The sequence below is a fragment of the Zalophus californianus genome, chromosome 3 (genome assembly GCF_009762305.2).
Source record: "Zalophus californianus isolate mZalCal1 chromosome 3, mZalCal1.pri.v2, whole genome shotgun sequence".
Lineage (NCBI taxonomy): Eukaryota > Metazoa > Chordata > Mammalia > Carnivora > Otariidae > Zalophus > Zalophus californianus.
In genome coordinates, this window is record NC_045597.1 from 36,114,244 (window position 1) to 36,131,939 (window position 17,696).

Here is a 17,696-nt window from a genome sequence, read left to right on the forward strand (position 1 = left end):
TCTCTTATAAAGGAACTGGAACAGACAGAAGTGGCCCCAGACTGAGAATGGACTTCTACTCTTCCAATTATTCATGCTTTCCTCCGTTCTGGATTGCTGCTGTTAGCCCCAGTGAGCCTGTTTCCCTGTCTGCCTCGCACAGGGTTGGACAAGTTGATGCCAAATTAATTCATTTCAAGCCCCACCATCTATGTACTAAGCTAAGAAAAATGAATTCCTTTTCTATAATACACAGTAGATTCTGGTACAAAGTCCAGAGAGGCTTGGACTTTATTTATTTATTTTAAGATTTTATTTATTTATTAGAGAGACAGACACACACACACAGAGCATGAGTGGAAAGGGTCAGAGGAAGAGGGAGAAGCAGTCTCCCCCACTGGGCAGGGAGCCCAATGCAAGGTGGGGTTTGATCCCAGGACCCTGAGATTATGACTAAGGCAGATGCTTAACCAACCAAGCTATCCAGACTCCCCGAGAAGCTTGGATTTTAAAGAATATCCAGAAATACATTCTCTGTGAATTATTCTTTTTTTTTAAAGATTTTATTTATTTATTCGACAGATAGAGAGACAGCACAAGTAGGCAGAGTGGCAGGCAGAAGCAGAGGGAGAAGCAGGCTCTCTGCCGAGCAGGGAGCCGGACATGGGGCTCGATCCCAGGACCCTGGGATCATGACTTGAGCCGAAGGCAGCCGCTTAACCGACTGAGCCGCCCAGGCGCCCCTCTGTGAATTATTCTTTTTTTTTTTTTTAAAGATTTTATTTATTTATTTGACAGATAGAGCGTGCACAAGCAGGGCGAGTGGCAGGCAGAGGCAGAGGGAGAAGCAGGCTCTCCGCAGAGCAGGGGGAGACTGATATGGGACTGGATCCCAGGACCCCGGGGTCATGACCTGAGCCGAAGGCAGTCGCTTAACCAGCTGAACCACCCAGGCGCCCTCTGTGAATTATTCTTAAGGGAATTAAGGAGAAGTAAAATGTGTGATTTCTATATGGATTTCTTCCTATTCAAATGATTTCCCTTAGCAATGATTAACTGTTTCTGTATATGTCTATACATAAACTCTTATGTGCTTTCTAAATTCTCATTATTCCAAAACTCATTTTCAGAATAGTCCGTGATGGTGTTATGAATATCTCTGGTATGCTTCTTTTCCTGCAAAAAGCATTGTCATGTCCCTTTCACCTTATAAAAATGAGATATGTTACAGTGTGTCTTACCAGAATGGATTTTCATGGAGTGGTCTATGAGGTACAGGCTTGAAGGTACAAAAACTGTCTTAAATTCGATTCTGCTGTGTCACGCTGACCAAATTATATAATTTTTCTAACATTCATTTGTAAAAATATAAATGATAAAAAGGAGCAAATTGATCATAAGTGTCTGGAAAATGGCAAGGTTTAATACCATAATAATAATAATCTTACTGATAAAGAATTTCCTCTACTTATTCATCCATTAGCAGTTTTATGCACACAAAATGTGCAAAATCTAGTGGTCAAGATAAATTCAAGGATCTTGCTTTTGGAAGATGGCTCTGGCCTCTAAGATGGAGGTTAGAAAGCTGAAATGGAATGGGAAAATTAATTTTCCTGATTTTTTTTATTGTGGTACTTTAAGAAAATGTTTACGTGCTCCAAACAAATAGGAAGCCATCTTAATAATGTTAATGTTTCGGGCTTTTTCTCATGTAGTACTCCTATAAATATACAGTTACTTGTAGGAAACTGAAAAATCAGCTATTAACCTCTTCATCAATTAAGAGCAATTAATGAGAAAAAGCTAAATTGGATATTATCATGGAATATACAGAAATAGAAAATACAGGTGGGCTTAGCTTTGAAAAGGAAAGCATATTATTAATATCTAATACATTAAAGACCTCAAATTTTAGACTGGAAAATTCCCCTTTTATATTTTCACATAATATAAATTAGAAAAACATAAAATCAGGATAATTACACTCAACGAATATATATATCTATATTCCATATAGATATATGATCTGACTGTAACACACACACACACACACACACACACACACACACACACACACACACACACATCCCTGAAGGAATTAGCTTTGGAAAAGAATATAATTATCAGTGGAGACAAGGAAATTTCCACAAAGATCAAATTTGCCTATTGTATTTCTTAGTGTGTACAACATATAAAACTACATATTTGATTTTGAGGATGATAGATTAGGAGTAGTAAAATATGTTATCACTAACATTTACACACAGCGTGTAATGCTGTGTAGAGCAGAATTTTAATTAACACTTCATGAACTTAATGGAAATTATAATTTATGTTTGTATCAATATTCACTGAGAAGAATGCCATTAGTTTTGATTTGTTTCTTTCCATGCCTTTACCTGGGGGTTTGTGTGCTATCACTTTAATCAGACTAATTTATTGTATCTCTTTTCTCTATATATCATTTTAACATTTTTAAGCATTCTAGAATAGTATGAGATGTACAGAAGTAGTACTACAGGCTCAATTAATTAACTCTTTTTAACATCCTCATGCTTTTTACAGGTTTTGATCACTTCTTCACTGAATATTTAGGTTTGTACTAGCGGGAAGATTTTTTTTCCTCAAAAATAACGAGATGTAGTAATTACTCAATGATTTTTCTATTGCCATATTTTATACACCCCGGATTGCCACCATAAATAGGTAGTGAGCTTTTCTAAGGCATCAACCACAATGTATTCCACCCAGGCCCTGGCATAGAGCTTGTTTATTCAGATAGCGTGTGCTCTGGGGGTGCTCTGGCAGGCTGTATGCGAAGTACTGAGTAAACAGAGATAAAAGACAAAAATCCCTGCCCTTTGAAATTCATAGTCCAATGGGTAGTAAAAAATCAACATGCAATTAAAATGAAGTGATCAATGCCCTGATAAACGTAGAATACGGTGATTTGAAGGCCATTCCCAGATGTATATTTTTTTTCATTCTTTTTCTTCCAAATGGTTAAAAGAGGCTTTCCTAGTGGGGAAAATACTGAAAAAGAGCTCTGTCAGTCTCAAAGTTTCTGATAAATTTTCTGATGAAAAATACAAAATTTGGGGGCATATGGGTGTCTCAGTCAGTTAAGTGTCTGCCTTCGGCTCAGGTCATGATCCCAGTGTCCTGGGATTGAGTCCCGCATTGGGCTCCCTGGTCGGTGGGGAGTCTGCTTCTCCGTCTCCCTCTAACCTGCCCCCCCCGCTCATGCTCTCTCTCTCTCTCAAATAAATAAATAAAAATCTTAAAAAATAAAAAAAAAAGATAAACACAGTCCCTGACATACAGGAACTCACCTGACAGTGACAATTAGCCTTTGGTGTTGTTGGGAGCTGGCATTTTCAGATAGGCCGTGGTATTCTCCTGTTGATCGTATGAGGTGCTAAAGTGACCAAGATAAAATGAGAGCAAAAAATACAAGAAACAAAAAGAAGGTCACTGTGCAAATTACAAAAATATTGATACCCTTGGGAGCCTGGGTAGCTCAGTCGGTTAAGTGCCTGCCTTCGGCTCGGGTCATGATCTTGGAGTTCTGGGATTGAGTCCTGCATCAGGCTCCATGCTCATCGGGGAGTCGGCTTCTCTCCCTGCCCCTCCTTCCCACTGCTTGTGCTCTCTCTCTCTCTCTCACTCTCTGTCTCATGCTCTCTCCCTCTCAAATAAATAAATAAAATCTTTAAAAAAATACAAAATTTTTAAAAATTCTTTTTCTTCCAAATGGTTAAAAAAATTTTGTCCTAGTGTGGAAACACTGAAAGAGCTCGGTCAAAGTTTCTGACAAAAAGAGAGAAATCTGGCCCATGAAAGAGATGTGGAGCTATGAGTTGGGATGGTAGACAGCAAATTTGACACAAGAAGGACAATACCATTAGGAAGTTCAGAAATCAGTGATGACTTATTCAGGACTGGGATTTCCAGGGAATATCCAAAGAACTGCAGAGGGCAAATGATCAAGTAACTTAGGTGGAAGACCCAGTAGCTCTCAGGCTTAATAAGTTTCGAGACAGCCCAGTTCCCTGGTTTTGTCCAATGTGCTTCTACTGAAACTTTACTATACCTTCCATATATCTGTGGCACACGGTAAGGCCCTTGGGGGAGGGGTGATGCAGAAGAAAGGGAGTCATCAAGATGAATAATAAATATTTCCTGACTTCTAGGATGGAATCAAGACAAATGAACTGATAGGGACCATATTAGTGATATGGCTACTGTAAAAATCCAATATACTATAATATGCAAGCTGTAGAAACTTAAAGAGAAGCTGCTTCACTTTTGTTTGAATGGTTAAAGAAGTCTTGCTGGATAAAATGTTTTCCGAGGCATAAGGTGGGATAGGCAGGTTTTAGTAGCCTGAATTACGTGTGCAACATAATTATCCATGCAAATATGGTAGAATTAACATCACAATAGTAAACAGCATTTTAGACTTGGGAGTCTTTGGAGGTTCCTAGCCAACCTCTTTGATTACAAAAGATGAGGAAACCAGGATCCAAACAAAGTGACTCACCTAAGGAAACCCAATTAGTTAATAAATAGGAGTCATAGGACCATTACTCACATTCCCAATTTCCAGTCTTGAGCCTTTTCACTTATTTTCCTCCTTTACTTTGCTGATGAATTCACAAATAGGCAATTTTTCATGAACAGCCATTCAATATTATGTACCTCTAAGGTCTTTTCATAGGTTATGAAAACTCATAACTTATAAGTTATAAAATAAAATATGCGTAAAATATTAAGACTGCAGACTCAGTGTTTAAAATATACTGTACTCTAGAGTCATATAATACAGTCCTAATGATTTTGAACCACACTATACGGTGACCACTATTAGCTCCGATTTATAAAAAGGATTTGATTCTTCCCAAGGCAATGAGAGTAAATCCCCACACAATTTCTTTGTCTATCTTGTTCCAAGCAATTTAAAGTTGTGGATTAGTAAATGAAATATAGCATTATTTTGTGGCACTGTGCAGTGTAAGGTGAAATAAATTGAAACAAATAGACTTAATTTGCCATAAAACACGTGTCATTAAGTGTCTGGGAGTTTTGTATTTTACTACTGAAAAGATAGGTAATGAAAATAAGCACTTAGGACAAATAATTTCAGCATTAGGATGTATTTTTGTCTTCCTGAGCCATCTTAGGTATAATAATTTTTATTTGATTTACTTGTGTTTCCAGAGAGATTGCCAATACCATTTACAGATGTTGACCACGGTGATGCAGGCAAACGCTAAAAAGTAAGTGATTAACTTTTAGTATGTTGTTTCAATGTATGAATGTGTTGGTTAGACTGACACATTTTAATCTCCAGATGGCAATTGTGGTCCCTGTGGACCCATGGATTTATCCAAATTTACCTAAATTACTTAACTGCTTACAAAGACACCTTCAGTAACAATTCAAAATTAAAAGACTATTTTTAAATATTAAGGTACAGTCACTTAAGTTATTTAAAAAATTATATACGGATTTGCCAGAACATGAACAGGACATTGTGTGATGTAGTAGGGCACTACGTAATTACCAGTGACTCATGGGAAAAGAAAGGTTGAGATACTACCTCAGTGATGTTTTAATAAACATTTTTTGGCCTGAAAAAGGTACAGAATAATAATGAATGAGTCAAATAATCTTAGCAGATGTTTATACAGACGTGCTGAACTTTGAAGAAATTTTGCCAATTGTGGCTACTCCTACTTACGTGTAAAGATGTTTATGTTTCATCAAACTAATATTGTCTTTCACATGAAATTGGTGGTGATATCTTACATTTTGTTACTTTGTATTCAATTTACTTGGATTTTGCATTTCTAAAAGAGTCAGGAGAATTAGTTTCAAGTATTTTTAAATCTGCTACCTTAAAATAACATTATAATGAAAATAAGTTAATTGAAAATGTCCATGAGAATATTTTATTAGGTTTATACAGTCTTCACATTTTGAGAAACAAATATATGTTTATCTTAAATGTATTTAAGTATACATTAATGTTATTGTTAATTGTAAATTTTCAGATTCTAATAGACATATATTTAGTGATATGAATGATGTTTTGATTAGATATATTTATCATGACAAACTACCTTTTATTTGTTATTTATAAAATCTTTTGGGACGAATAAAGTTAAATTGTACAAATTTATTTTTAAACCTCTATCAAGATGGATTTTATTAGTTATAGTCTGTTAATTACTTCTGTTGAATTATTGCTATAGTTGAATCTACCAATTGGCTTTATAACTATACTATAATAAGCCTTATTTGATGACAGTAACCTATCTGTTTAGTATACTGCTGGATTAGGTTGTTAGTATTTTTTCTGATATTATTTGCCTGAAAGCTCATATATGAGATGAATTTATAATATTACTTATTGTATTATATTATCAGTTATAATGTTACAGATTATATTATATTAAATTATATTATCAGGCTTTGCTATTTGGGATTTATGATCATAAAATTAATTGCAGAGCATTTCACCTTTTTATTTATGTTGGACTATATTATTTGACATGAAAATGATCAGCACTTTGAAAGTATGAGAAAATTGTCATAGTGCCATTTTTGGATACAGTTATTTAACAGAATTAATTTATGAATGCCATATTTATTGTATGCGTACTCTTTGAGTGCTCTCTTTCTTCTTGAATTAGTAATTTCTCAGAAAGAAATATTTCAATCTTTTAAAAAAATCATTAATTTTTGTTGATTTATTTTTTAAATTATGTTAATCACCATACATTACATCATTAGTTTTTGATTTAGTGTTCCATGATTCATTGTTTGTTTATAACACCCAGTGCCATCATTAATTTTTAAATAAGAAAGTGTTGGGCACCTGGGTGGCTCAGTCGGTAAAGCATCTGCCTTCAGCCCAGGTCATGATCCTGGGGTCCTGGGATTGAGCCCCGCATCGGGCTCCTTGCTCAGTGGGGAGTCTGCTTCTCCCTCTCTGTGTGCTCACTCACTATCTCGCTCTGTCTCTCAAATAAATAGATAAATCATTTAAAAAAAGAAAATGTTGCTATACCTGCTTCCTAATACCTGTCTAATGCAAAAATCACATCAAATTATGACTTTTCCTGTTTTTATTAAAATTGTTTTATAATTTTTTAAATTAAATTCCTCAGCTATGTTGAATCTTTTGCTTAAAATATATGTAACATTGATGTGTTTCAAAGAAGAGCAAAAAAAATACCACAGATTTACAACTTTTTAATTTTTTACTTTTTTCTGTTGAAAGTTGGGTCAGGACAGTGTACTATTTTCCTTTTCATTTGTTGTGATTTTATTTATTAATAAATTGATTTTACTTCTATTACTACTGTCTAAATGCACTGTGCTATTTACAGAAAATATAGACTGGCTAATTTTCTATTTGGGAAATTTACTGGGATTTTGTTTAAGATTATCATGTATATATAATCGTTTTAAATAATTTTACTGGTTAAGGAAAACCGGAAAGGAAAGCTTATCATCTGCTTATAACACAGTTTGGAAGAACACTCACAATTAACTATATGTCTGTGATTTTATTTTTAAAATCATTTTATTCTTGCTTTTGTCTGTGTTTTCCTCCAACCTGAGAGTTGCTAAGGTTCCATTATTCCTATATTTGGTGCTATCGTGTTACTTATTGTGCCACATCATCAACTGTTCAGGTTTGTAATAGGTGAGTTTCCTAAAATGAATTAGAAAATCTGATGATTTTGTATTCATTTCGGAATATTTTACACAGCATAAATATTCAATAAATGCTATGTATTTTCTGTAAATGTTGGCTTGTAAGTATATAAAAGTTTCATTTCTATTTTTAATGTTACTTTGAATTATAAGATATATGATTTGTTTTCTTTTCAGTTTTTAAAAGTAATGCAATGAGCATGAAAACACATGGAAGAACAAAGGAATGTTATTTATTTAATTATGTTTTCCTTTTCTTAGGATAGTGGCTTATAGAAATTCGTAAAGAGAGTGGCATATCTTTAATTGTAAGCAAAAAGACAGAAAAAAGAAAGTGTGGATTAAAAGATAGTAAAAAAAAAAAAACGAACAAAAAAATACAAAAACAGCTGTGCCTGCCATTATGGCCTAGGCATGATTGTATGTGAACTATTAGTTGGGCCCTATGATTACTAGCTAGCATAGAAAGAGAAGCCTTTCAGTTATCCAAATAACTGTGTCCATGAGATAAAAAAGTGAACAAACAACAACTACTACTACTTGCTCACAAGAATTAAAGCTGTTCCTTATACTTACACCATAGAGAAATTAATCTCCAGATGCACTAACTGAAGTGAGGGGCTGAGGGGAAAAGAAACTGTGATTGAAGGAGAAATACTCTCATCATCTTTTAGCGAATTTTATAGGATTGTTTTTTAGAGCAGCCTTCAATATAAACCAATGAACTTTCAATCAGAGTGCAAATCAGTGAAAGAAGTTTTATGGGAAGCCAAGACAATATAACCAAATGTGGGTCCTGCAGAATGTTGCAGTCACAAAGGCTGCCTGAGATTTACAAACAGACAACAGGCTGGACTTGGTCTATAAAACTGAAAGAACTTGATTTCCCATGGGTTAGTCAGATTCTAGGGCTCCAAAATCAGCTACCCTAGACTCTTCCTTCAGGTAAGAGAATCTCTCCAAGTCATATTCACATCCTGCTGGGCAAGGATAAATAATTCTTGGCAAAAGTGACATTAGCACAAGTGAGTTGGACCGCTGGATCTTCAGGAAGTTTGCTTGGTGAGAGGAGTACATTTATGCTGGAACCAGAGAGGATAGGGGGGGCTGCAGATTGCTCCTTGCCTGACTGTGATGAAGAGTTACATATATAATATTGTGATCGCTACAACGTTTTGCCTCCTCTCTAACGTTAAATGATGCCTAAAACTTCGTTGTCAGACTGATTTTCAAATGGAGAAAGCTTCTCCTTAATGAATTCCTACCAAGGAATCCCATATGTGATTTTGCAGAAGGGAGAACTGTCACAGTTATAAGCAGGGCTTCCCAAATCGTGTTAAGAATACACCACAATCAGCTCTTTGGGGGTTCAGAGCTACAAGAACATGGTTATTGGACTGGAAGGGCCCAAATGGAGGTCAGGTGTAAGGCAGGGGCGTTTTGCAAATATCACAGGGAGAGTTGAAGTCAGGCATAGGGGTTTTATGGTTTATTGGATTTACTTTATATTCCATCTTTTAAAACTCTCTATTTGATAATTCTTCAAATACTTGAAGAGTGCTTCTTTTTACTCTGAGATCCTAAATTTTTCATTATAAGCTTATTTTGGATTCCACCATATGTTCACTTTTTCTGTCATTATTTTGCATTCTCCAAATCTTTGAAATTCATACATTGAATCATTGGATGCTAGAAATCATAGACTCTGATTCTTTCTATGACTGCTTTCATTATGTATATAACCTTGCACGCTTCTCTTAGTTCACATACATACCCACTTCTTATGTGACTACCCCTGAGAGTGGAATTTTGGGCTCATAGAGTATATGTCACCATTAGTATATGATGCCTAAGTAATTTGAAAAAGATGTAGCAATTATATTTCCACTAGCAGGATATGAAAGTTCCTATTGCTTTAGATATTCGCCAAAACTTGATACTGTCACGTCTTCATTGTAGTGATTTTGGTAGATGTGTAATATTTTATCTCACTGTGTCTGTGTGTGTTTTCCAGAAATATAATTAAATATTTTTACTATGTTAGAATACTGAAGAGAATAGTGAAAAGAGTTTTATTGTGTCAAAGTACTGTTTGAAAAATAGAAATATTTAATTATTTCAAAATTTTCATAATTTTATCACAGGAATTTTACATCTTTTTCTTGTGAACAATGCTATCAGTCAGAATTTGGTTGTGTTTATTGGTTAGTGATATACATTAAAAAACTCATTCTTGAGTCCTTCACTGGCAAAAAAATATATTGGTATTTCCAAACATAGGATATTTGGATAATTTTTAATATATATATTTATGATCATCACTTTCAACACATTATAGAAATCTGTTGCAATATCGTATTTAACTTCCTATTATACCACTTCAGTTCAATCAATTCCAGTTACAGCTTTTAATTAATAAAGTGGACCCTTAAGGGGCACCTGGCTGGCTCAGTCGGGAGAACATGTGGCTCTTGCTCTCAGGGTCTTGAGTTCGAGCCCCATATGTGGAGTAGAGTTTACTTAAAGAAAACGTTTTTAAATACAGTTGACCCTTGAACAACACATATTTAAACTGTGTGGGTCTACTTATATGTGAATTGTTTTCAGTTAATACAATACAGTACTATAAATATGTTTTCTCTTCCTTATGACTTTCTCAATAAACATTTTCTTTTCTCTGGCTTACTTTAAGAATATAGCATATAATACATATCATTTATAAAATATGTGTTAATCAACTCATACTGTTAGTGCTAAGGCTTTCAGTCAACCGTAGGCTATTAGTATTAAGTTTTGGGGGAGTCAAAAGTTGTACATGAATTTTTGGCTGTGCAGGGAGTCAAGACCTCTAGCTGCCACATTGTTCAAGGGTCAACTTTATTAATATTAATTGAGAAAGCAAAATAAAAACTATTAAACAATTTTCATATTGCTTTAATTTAGAGAACAGTCTGTATTTCAATATGAAACTCTTAAATTATTGGAATGTATTTCAGGCTATCACTTTTACTTTCAGAAGCTAATTCGAAAGTAGGATATTAATCTAAATTGTTCTTGCCAAAAAGGTTTCCCAAAGGTACAATTTTCCTGGGAGTGAAAAAATTAAATCAAACCTCTGCATGACTATTTGTGGAAGCCCTTTCAGAGAAACAGTGTAATGTCAACCAGAGGATTTTACCTTGGAGGAAAAGAAATGGTCACTTTCTTTCAACAGTTCAAAAAACTAATTTACTACAATTGCAGGTGCTATGATACCCAATCTTCATGTGGTAGAGTCAGCTCTCACTTCACACATGTATTTGTTAAAGGACAGCATTAAACTTCCAGGGGTCCAAAGTATTAAGTGAAAGAAACTTGCCCAGTCATTTATACCTTTCGATAGTAGTGTGGTGGTGTGGCAGAATTCATTGTCCCAGCTCCTGAGGGTGTTGATGGCTGAAAGCTCTCTGCTGAGTTCTCTACTTATGATTCACATTAACTGAATAGAGCTGCCTTGCTCAAGCTTATGCTCATTTCCTGGAGCAGCCTGAATCCAGTGATCATTCAGGGTGGGGTATAAGTGTCCCGATTACCCTAACTTGGAGTAACTCTGTATGACCATCCCAGCTCCAGGGTTCCCTGTGGGACTAAGACTTTTATTATGACCACTTCTCAACTCTTCCAAATCCTGTTTTCAGGTATTTTTACAGATATTCTTCCTAAAAAAAGACTCCCCAGTAAGTACCTGCATGAATGTCCTTCACAGAGTCTACATCCCAGGAAACCTAACCTATTAGAGTTAGTGTCAAGAGGAGTACAAGAAAGCAGCCTGATCTTAACTAGGATTTTGGAGCTAGACCATTGCCATTCAGTTGGCAATGAGGACAATGCCACTGGTTGTAGGTGTCATGTTCATAGTCCCCATAGTCTCCGTGTTCTAGTTCATAGTTATATTCATAGGTCAGTATATAGGAGCATTACAATTGTTCAAATTGTCACTGAACTAAGTCCACATAATGGTAGAAGAAATTGGCTGAGGCAACATAGGCAATTGAGTTGTATTAGAGGCAGGAATCTTATTTAAAAGGAAAATGGAATTAGATTGTTGCTGCAGTGAATGCTGCAGTAAATATTGCAATACATGCTTTGGAGGAAGACAACTGGAGTGTGAAAAGCAGAAGGCTTACTTGAAAGCTATAAAGAGACTCTCTCCTGTACTGAGCAGAAAGAGCTGAAGACTAGCCCTAGGGCTCAATCATAGGAAAATCAGGAATCCAAGAAGCTTGCATTCTTAGTCTTGGCAGATCTACCTCACAAAGGTCAGGGGCCTGATTGAGGAGTGGGGGAGTAAGGCATGGGATTGGGAACATCTTGGTTGATTCACTTGAAAATCTTGAATTTCCAGATTTTCCTGAAAATACAATTTTTCTATAGGTATGTCGTACATGTCACTCTCACTCTTAAAGGCTAACATGCCATCTTTCTGGAAGATAAGGCAAAGCCCTCTTCTTTGAAGATAAAAAATGCTTCCTATTCCCAGAAACTATTCGCAGTACTTAAACCAATAAACAGGGTTAAGTTGAACATAACCTAGCCAGTGTCATCCTAGAGCCAGTGTGCATTCATAGGAGCCAGAAAAATACATATGGGGCTGGACTGTGAGGGTGATGAATCAAGAGAAGATGTGTGGAAAATGAAGTTGGCTAAGGGAGAGTTTATCAGTATGCAATTTGACATCCCAGCAAGGAGAATTAGAGATGGTGCTAACATGCCCTTAGGATGGCTATTAGAAGCATGAACAAATAGTTGGACTCATTACACAAGGTAAAATTCCCAAAGTGCTACGGCAAGAGGTGGAAGAAGGAATCGAAAGGCTCAGAGAATCAGATATGCTAGAGTGGATATATGGATGTACTCCATTAGGTTGGAAAACTTACCATATGACTGTGTTCTGTGAGAGAGACTGGGCAACATTTCATTTATGAATTCAAAAAGAAATTCTTTGTGAAGAGCGGCACCAACATCACTATGTTGACTCTTCTCTGTAGGCAGGGCTAATGGCAGGAGATGCACTAACTGGGCTCCCTTGGTAACAATGACATTGATGGGAATTATAAATAACAGGATCTTCTTCAGGACGCCTGGGTGGCTCAGTCATTAAACGTCTGTCTTCGGCTCAGGTCATGATCCCAGGGTCCAGGGATGGAGCCCCGCATCGGGCTCCCTGCTTGGTGGGAAGCCTGCTTCTCCCTCTCCCGCTCCCCCTGCTTGTGTTCCCTCTCTCGCTGTGTCTTTCTCTGTCAAATAAATAAATAAATAAAATCTTTAAAAAAAAAAAAAAAAGAAGCTTCTTCAAATGAGTTCTATGTCATTTATACAAGATTCCATTTTTCTTTGAGCACTTTATTTTCTGGTGCAAATTTTCCAGGCCCGTTTTGTACTTTCTCTGCCCTACCCCAGGAATCAGTCATCTCTCTTAGAAGCCCTGTTTCTTTTTAGTGTGCCAAATCAAATTTAGGAACCAGTGTCTGGATGATAGGTGTGTTCATTGTTTTGGGGGTATCACTGTTCTCAGGCCCTCTAAGTGGACAGAGCAAGGGAATCTACCTATTCATACAAATATATACATGTGTAAGCACATACATTAACATGTGTTTAGAAATAAACACATATATTGATTGATGCATATTGTACATCATGAGCTCATGCTGATTAATTCTAAGGCAACACAGCAGAATTGATTCTTCTTTTTCCCTTTTCATATATGTAACTCCCTTATCCCAGATAAAATGCCCGGCTCACAGTATCTTTAATATCTTTACTTAATCAGGGCGCCTGGGTGGCTCCGTCTGTTAAGCGACTGCCTTCGGCTCAGGTCATGATCCTGGAGTCCCGGGATCGAGTCCCGCATCCGGCTCCCTGCTCAGCGGGGAGTCTGCTTCTCCCTCCGACCCTCTTCCCTCTCGTGTTCTCTGTCTCTCATTCTCTCTTTCTCAAATAAATAAAATCTTTAAAATATATATATATATTTACTTATTCAATTAATCCATCTCTGTTTATTCAGTATCCCGTTGCTGCCCTTGTCCCTCCCCCCATTCCCCAAAGGTGACTTTTTCAGCTCACTAAGGCTCTGGCAACCTACAACAGGCCACCACTTCAAGCTGTCCACATGGCCTGTGCATGTTCTGATGTCCTCTGACAATGCACTGTGATGCCCTGTGCATGTTCTGATGTCCTCTGACAATGCACTATGATGCCCTCCCTTTTGCATGCCCTCTTCACTTTTCTTGGGCTCCAACACCCCAAGCTGGGTCATCCTTCCTTCATGGATTCTTCCCTCACATTGCTTAGGTGCTACCTCTCTTAACCCGGACTGACTTCCAATGAACTGTCCCTCTCACCCTGTCTGTGTGCCAACACTTCATAGCAGTTGGATCCCCCTACCTCCAACTCTCCTCTAGGTCATTCTACAAAGGCACTCTCCTCAACCTTCTTGGATTCTTGCATTCCATGTTGGATTACCTTTCTTGAATTCCAACACCCCATGACAGACCACTGTCTCCCATAAGTATCTTCTTTATTCCACTTAGGCTCCAATAAACTGCCTTCCTACACTGGTGTCCTTTTCACCTCCCCAGAGATCCAATACCCTGCCCCTGGCCATATTGCTTGCACCCCTGCGTGGACAGTCTGACTCTGCTCAGGCTTTCAGAGCCAGTGCCAGGCTACTTTCCTTTACAGTAGCCCTTCTTACTAAACTATGTTAGGCTGTCACCTTATGCCTATGTATTTATCACTCAACACCGGACCCCGCACTCTGCACTCACCCACAAACCCCCTGCATAGGCATTCTCCTGTGGGTTGTTTCAACACCCTTATTTGGGTGACCCACATCCCTCCTACACACACACACACACACACACACACACACACACCCCGTGCACACACACACTCATACAGACACCATCTCCTGCCCCACCTAATGGCTTTGGACGGATTTGTTCAGGAAGGGAAGGACAAGGGGATGAAACGAAGAAATGGAAAAGTAAGGAAAACGGATAAAGAAATGAAGAAGAGGACTAGGTTTTACATTATATTCTGAAAGCATTCTTGTTCGTGGCTTTTACATGTTAGATTTTTTTTCTTTTTGTTCAACATGGTTTAAGATAAAGATCAAGTTTCAGGTTTCTTGGTATTTTTTGTTTGTTTGTTTTCATGTATATGTCCTGTTGTTCTAGCATCATTTTTAAAGAAGTCCATACTTTGCTCTTCACTTTGAAGAGACACTCTGTTCTGAAGGAAATCAACTTTGCGTAAAGCCGTCAGTCTATTTCTGTGTTCATTTTATTTCATCTATTTTATTTCATCTAGTTTTTCTATTTTATCTATTTTATTTCACCTATTTCTCTTCATGATTGTAGTTTTATTATAATTCTTCATATTTAGTAGGATAATCCTTCCCAGTTTGTTCTTATTAAATATCTTGGTTATTTGTGGTTCTTTGCATTTCCATATGTATTTTATAATTAGCTCTAAGAGTACCCTCTAATATCTGCCTACAGAAGTTAAATTCTGTCAAGTTAATTTTTTTCTGAAAATACATATGAAAATTCTGAAAATTTTTATTTTTTAAAGATCTAGTCTCTGGCTTTAGATATCTAAATTGACACTCATTCTCTTTCATCATTTATATATATAATTGTTTTTCCATTTGTCTTGGTTGAAAAGTTTATTAGGGTAAGCTTCAGTGATAATATCCCCCTCCTCAGAGGTGAAAGCAAAGTTTCTCACTCACAGTATACACATCATTTGATTCCATATCATTTCCAATAACTCCATAGAATGCATAAAAATTTATATTTTCTGGAAAAAATATTCTAAAGTTCAATATTAATGTATATTCCAACAATTAATATTGTTGCCTAAACCTCCTTTTACCCCAGTAGTTTCTTAATTTTTCTGTAAACTTTTTGTAGCACAGCATTTTTCCTATACTTGAAAAATAAACTCTATTTATTGCTAAAAAGAAAATGAACTCCTTATTTTCCTCATTTAGACTTTTATTTGTTACCTTTTTTTTATTCTAAGTGGTGTTCAGAGTTTGTTTTCTAAAACTGTTTATAGAATTTATTCCTGGAGGTACTTGTAGAGTTTATTTAATCTGGAATAAAATAAATGCCTAACTATAACTAGAAAACTAAGATTTCATAACTTTGTCTATTTATTCATGCCCAGATCATCATTTTTTTCCAATTTCATTAGTAGGTCTTTGTTTAATAAATAATAGGATTCTTGCCTTTTTCCTGTTATACTTGCACATTGCCAAACAGACCTCTCTTTCTGCTATTTTCATAGTCATTTTTATTATACAGTCATTTTATTATACAGATTATTATACAGATATTCAATCCTGATTTTCTCATTTCGAGCTTTCTTCCTTATTGCCATTTCATACATGTATCAGAAAACATCTGAAGGTGTCTTTACTATAACCTAGAGTTTGTGAAGTTCATCTGATACTAAGGAAAATGTTTACTTTTTAATTGGGCTATTTATTTTTATTTTTTTATTGGGCCATTTATTAAAACATTAAGCCCTGGGGCTTGGGATCATCCTTGCTGGATTTTTAGGTTTTTATTTTTTCTTCTGTTTGATCCTCATAATAGTAGAAAAAAGTGCACAATATCTTGTTGTGTACAGGAATAAGTGAAAAATTATGGTACTGGTTTTGTTCTAATCAGAAATATTTTTTAAGGAATGAGAGGTTTACTTAATCGAACCACCAAAAGTAGTGTATTCAAATAAAGTGATTTATTTATATTAGTGTGGCTTTGTCATAATGTAATTATTCAAAGTACAATCCATGCATAAATCAAATTAATTAACACCATAAAACTATAGCCACAATTTCAATTTTTCCAGCAATCTTAATCAATAATATGAAAATGAGAAAACAAATGAAAAAACAAAACCAGCCTCTGTCAAAAGTAAGTGAGCACAAGTAATCCAGAAAAATCAATGACCATATAAACTTGATTTATTCAGTAAGTGACACTTCATTATTATATTTGTTTAACTACATAAAATTAATAGTAATTGTAAGCAGAGTAATTGAAAATACAAAGGAAATGTATAAATGAAATATTAGGTTATTGTCGAAGTTCTTAAGTATTTTTAGAAAGAGAGAGACAGAGAGGAAGAGAACTCACCTATGACTTTAAATTCTGAACTTTTAGTGAGACTATGTTTCAAAACAAACTATGGTGTAACTGGCATTTTTTTTTTAAGTTTCTTTAGAACTCTCAAAAATCTGCATTATAAAACAATATCAACTGCTTACCAGTGTGGTCCATTTTAAATAAAAGTTTCTACATTACTTACAGAAATAACAATAATTCCCCAAATTAAGAATCTGTTTGAAATCTCTCTAAGTGGACCTGTCCAGCTTTTGGTCATATTTCTATTTGCTAGGTATGCAAGGGTGAACCTTTACTGAGTTACTGTGGTTTCAAATTTAATCCATAATATGTCCCTTCTTTTAAACATTTTTTATTAAGTTTTTTATTTTATTCCAGTATAGTTAACTTATGGTGTTATCTTAGCTTCAGGTCTACAATATAGTGATTCAGCAGTTCTGTATATTACTCAGTGCTCATTATGCTAAGGGTGCTCTTTAATCGCCGTCACTTATTTCACCCATCCTCTCACCCACCAGTATGTTAATTCTTGAATCGTAAAAATTTCATCAGTACAAGCTATTATTAACAGATAATTATCAATTATTTTCTTTCTCATAAATGAAGACTTTCTTTGCCCAGCTATTTCTTATTCTGATCCAGTCTGAGGCACTAATGACCTAAGTGGTATTTTGCCCAAAAAAAGTTGCTTAATATTTGTAAGGAAATTCTCTTACTATCTCCCTTATTTTATTTTACCTATATTATTTGAGCAATTATTGTGATTTTTATATATGGAAAGTATCCCAGAATGAAAAGACACTAGCTTCGAAT